Below are 5,561 nucleotides of genomic sequence, written 5' to 3' on the forward strand. Positions count from 1 at the left end.
ATCACATTTGAATAAAAATGACTAACACCTTTCATTTTGCATATCATTGCCCAATTTGCGCTTTTGCATGTTGTTGGCGTACTGACAGCCATTCTGATTAAGAACAGGGCTGCCCGCACTGACGCGGCTCAGGGATTACGTCACACGCAGCGCCGTGCGCAGGGCCCTAGTACCTGTAAATTTAATGGTCCAATTAAGGTAATTCAAAAAATCAGGACATTTCCTCACTTTCTTAAAAAAAAACCCGGGACAGGACGTGAAATACGGATATGTCCCGGGAAATACGGACGTTTGGTCACCCTAGTGTGGGAGGATCACAGATCCCCCCTGCAGGTTGCAGCAGAAGGCAATGTTCAAAGTCTGAAGCAGGATATTGACCCTCCTTGTCCAGGAAATATGTGTTCCCAGATATCAATGTGAATATGAATGAACAACTTTGAATTAATAAGTTTTGAATGCATATTATGAAGTCGATTTATTGTTAAAGTCTAATATGGCGTAAAATTGAAGCATGAATGGAAACAATGCTGTGTGGCTGCCATTCACCTTTTTACCAACAGGGTTACCAAATTCCCTGTGTCCCTTTTTCTACTTTAATAGATCCCAACATTTGCAAAGAAAGTAGAATACGCACATTTCAGGCCAAACCATTTTTGTACACAAGCTTTCTAAATGAGATCCCACAAATAGCTAAAAAGGCTGACACTATAAGTCCCTACCCCCTCCATAATGTGACACTGGCTTCCCCCCTGACCCTTACTCTCCTCTCCTCTGCTCTATTTTCATCAAATATTTCCAGCTGCACAGTTTTACATTGTTAAAACATTTTAGAGTATTTTATTGTTTACCTTTTAACTCTTCCCTATTATGTTATTCTTATACATTTTTATAAGGTCCACATTTGTGTGACCATTTTTTTCTGTAATCTTTTGGCTGCTGTAACACCAGAATTATCGATGGAGAATTCTCTATTCTATTCTGTTCTTTCAGTTCTGTTATGTTCTATTATATTCTATTCAATCTTCTTTAAAGGCACACTATGCAACATTTTTCAGTTAATTAATGTGTTCCATAACGTTATGGATGATTAAATGATTAATTTCAGGTTGAACAAAGGTATTCTCGGCCGCCCTGGTGGTCTGTGGGGGAAATACCGCACTTGCAATTGCAGGAGCACCGACCCGCACCCACAGGCTTAGAAGTCTCGTGAGAGTCAGTCTTGCTTTACGGCGAGAACTGCTACACGCCCCCAGTTAAAAGCATTCTCGTTGCTAGCACAGTGGCGATCTTTGTGCAGTTATGCTACGTTCACATCGGACGCAGCAAAATGGCGTCTGCTGCTTCATTTTTGCTGCTTGTACCAGTTAGTTCTGACGCGCGGCTGAAGCAGCTTTGCTGCTCTGGCTGCGCGGTGCAAAAGTGTGTCTGACGCGCGTTGGGCGGAGCTTCACTATCCTTTCTCTGCCTTGCAGCTATATTTGCTGTGATCAGTGGGAGAAAAGTAGTTTTAATATGTTTTTAAGTGAGAAAATACACCTGAAAACGTAATCAGTGCCGTCAGTTCATTCAGATTATCATCCTGCCCTCAATATTTTTTCTGTCGGAGCCGCTCAGACCCCCACATACCAGCGGTGCGCCGACAGTAGGGATCCCTTCATCAGCACCCTCTGGCCGGGTCGCCTCCTCGCGGTTCACCGCGGCAGCTGGTAGGTGTTTTTCATCTAAATAATCCAAACTGCATATTCTGCCGGCAGATTTCTGCATTTTAAGTTAATTTAGGCGTCAATAAACTGTTTAAGAGGAGTGATCATCAGCGCTGTGTCTCTCTCCCTGCGTCAGATGCTTAAACGCGCCCGATGCGCTGCTTCAGCTGCTCAGACGTGCTGCGCCTGCTGCTCAAAACGCGCCGCGGGACCTTTTGCTGCGCCTTGACGTTACGTTGCATGTAAACTCGCTGCTTCTGTCGCGCCAGCTGCGGTGTGAACGCAGCATTAGTCATTCGTTGCGTTCGCCTGTCTGCTAAGCTCAAAACAACCGCGCCTGGCTTGACGGAGAAACCAGGAGAACAGCTGTGCATATTTACGACAGTGCACTTTTACTTTCGCCCTCTGGGGGGAGCCTCGCTGGAAAATCAACACCGGTTGCATAGTGTACCTTTAGCAAACATTTTTAGGAAATTATTTATTTTTACAGATGAAATTGTACTGTAAATTGACTCAACCTTATCCATTTCTCAATTTTTGTTAAGGCCCCTTCCAGATCCTCATGTGCTGGCCATTGGTGAAAAACTTAAAAACCTTTCAACCACAGCCTGGGATACGCAAATTGTTACATGGAATTGGGGAACTTAAACTAGTGGACTCTAAATTTGGCCCTGTTCCATTTGGCTCTGTCATTTCCTACCAGTGCCCTCCTGAAACAAGTAAAAACTATTAGACACCCTGATGCCCCTAAATTTTCCAAGTTACCAGTTGATGGGTACAGTTTTAAATTCCCTGTAAAATTTGAGCCCAACTACAAGCAACAATGCCATGTGGAGATCCTGAAGGTATGTATTGATATGGTTTACCTTTATTTTAAAGAGGTAATAATATTTGCTATTGTGATATTTTGTCATTGATTTTTTTTTTCTTTTTTGAAAAGATTACCTCAGAGATCTCCACTGCTATTGAAGATGCTACCAGGCAGCAATCAGAATGCCAGTTATGGACTCTGGTATGCAAACCTCGACTCACAGGCAGCCGATTCCGTGAGATAAGCCATGTTTTCATGGCTTCTTGCATTCTGAGGGGAACTCCTCAGACAGCTGCTATGAAACATAGTTTGGACCTTGAATCTGACATACTGCTGCAGTATGCAGTTATTTGTGACGTCACAGTGACATCTTGTTGGGTAATCATCTACCCAGATGCACCTCACCTTGGGGCTACTACGGATGGTAAAGTCTTGTGAGATACCACCATTTGGACTGGCAGAGGTTAAAACTTGCAATGTACAAAGTTTTGAACAAGTTAAAACCTGACTACAGTTAAAGGCAAAACATACTTACAAAGGTCTCAAAAGTACTACTATCAGGTACAGGGCCAATGGCCATTAGTGGCATTCAATGGTGTACTTTCATTACAGATACACACACTGACTTAACAGTTGAAAGGATGAGGATATTATCCACGCAATGCGAGAGAAGCTTGATGATTTCTACTACAACATCTACATGGATGTCTTCCTAAGTCGCAACTCTTAAAACATTAGTACAGTGTAAATAGTTGTTATGAATCGTAGCACCTGTGAAGCTGAAACAAGCAATTCTGTAACAGGTGTGTAGAAAGTGGAAAAATAATAATTTTGTTATAAAAGATACATTTTGAAAGGCATCTAGGGATATTTTTTGATTGTGGGGTGAGCAATATTCTTGGTAACTTAAAAACTTGTAAACAGTTTTCATAATTGAGAATTGAAGTGCTCATTTAATGAATAATGTATTCTTTTTCTCTTTTTGATTTTATTTTAGTTGTCTTAAACTCTAAGGCAAAACACTATTTCATGTTTAATTTCAATTTCAAAACAATCATTTAGCATTTACATGCAACCATTTACAGTCTTACAGAGTCTTAGCAGTGAAGACTTCTGCAGTAAGAGAAAATCCTAGTGAGGATACCTTAGACTGACTTGTCGCGCTTGATATCAAGTGCAGTCTATGATGACTCTCGGCTGAGGACAATAAAGCCTTAACTTGTCAGGCATCGTGGCCTGTACCTGCTCTTTTGTCATCCAAGATGGTAATGAACCCAAAAGCTAATAAAGATAGCTTGTCCATGTAGGAATGATGTGACTAACACTCTTAACACTGACCTCAACACTTTACCTAGATGACTTGGTCAATTATAGACCTACATCCAATCTTACTTTCTTATCTAAAATTCTTGAGAGAGTAGTTGGCAAACAAGTGTGTGATCACTTACACCATAATGAACTTTTTGAAGAGTTTCAGTCTGGCTCTGGTGAAAGTCACTAATGATATTCTCATGGCCTTAGATAATGGACTTGTATCTGTGCCTGTTCTGTTAGATCTCAGTGCAGCATTTGACATGGTTGATTATAATACTCTTTTAGAAAGACTTGATTTTTTTTTTGTTGAAAGAATGAAAGGAACGAAACTAGACTGGTTTAAATTGTATCTATCTGACCGATTTCTGTTTGTTCAAGTTAATGATAAATCTTCCTCATGCTACAGGGTTACTTGTGGAGTACCACAGGTATCAGTGCTAGGACCAATTCTCTAAACTATATATATATATGCTCCCAATCAGTAGAATAATTAGACAGCATGGGATTCATTTCCATTGTAATGCTGATGATACTCAGCTATATCCCTCAATGAATCCAGATGAAGCTAACCCATTACATAGATTAAACGCATGTTTTGAAGACATAATAACCTGGATGACTCTTAACTTTCTGCTCCTGAATGCTGACAAAACAGAAAATATAGTCTTTGGATGAGAATCTTTGAAAAAGACTCTGATTATTCAGTCACTTCATCTGAATGGGATTAAACTGATTTCAGATAATAAAGTTGGTGTTATTTTTTATAAGGACCTGTCATTTAAATCCCATATCAAAGAGGTCTCTAGAATTTCCTTCTTTCATCTGTGGAATATTGCAAAAATTAGAAATATCCTGTCCAGGGGTGATGCTGAGAAACTAGTCCATGCATTTGTTGCTTCAAGGCTGGAATTTTATAATTCTTTACTATCAGGAAGTCCACAAACTGTAGTTAAAAGCGTTCAGCTGATCCAAAATGCTGCAGCCAGAGTTCTGATGAAAATTAAAAAGAGAAATCACATCTCTCCTATCATAGCTTCTTCCCATGGGCTTTCTGTTAAATCTAAAATAGAATTTAAAATCCTCCACACATTGTTGGTTCCAGTCCCATCTGCTCTGCGATGCAGTAGGTTGCTTGTCTGGACCTAGCCTATAGCCAAGTAGTCAATAACCTGAAACAAACTCGTACCTTACACTTTTTTTTTGTTTGTTTCAAAAAAGGCCAGTGATAAGGGTTTAGATCTCCTTTTCTGAGCATATTTTAGCAGCACTTCTTTTACTTTCACCTTGCTATAAACGTGTACTGATACATCCGTATCTGTTCATCAGTACTCAACATATTCTTTCTCCGAGGTTGAATAAAAAAGGGAGAAAATAAAGTTTTTTTTTTAACAAAATTACTTTTTGTCAGCTGCTTTGCAGTTCAAATTTAATTTAGACATTTTTACAATTTTAAACCCTTTTCCAAACATAAAGTTTAACGTCCATTTGTAAGTCTGAGTTGTCTGAGTAACATGACTCCTGTAGACTCGCAGAGAATCTTACTGTTTGTTTTGTAGCAATCTTGTTCTGCATTCAGCATCAGAACTGTTTCACTCTAGCTGGAGTTGAAGAGGGAGGTCCTCTCATATGACGGTTGGATTTCAAGCTGTATCTGCTTTAAGAGTTAGCCAGAGTGATTGACCAGCTGACTCGGAATAGGCACGGAGACGTGTAAGACAGTGAGAATAAAGAAT

Source organism: Cyprinodon variegatus, unplaced genomic scaffold (assembly GCF_000732505.1).
Source record: "Cyprinodon variegatus isolate N-32 unplaced genomic scaffold, C_variegatus-1.0 Scaffold1214, whole genome shotgun sequence".
NCBI lineage: Eukaryota > Metazoa > Chordata > Actinopteri > Cyprinodontiformes > Cyprinodontidae > Cyprinodon > Cyprinodon variegatus.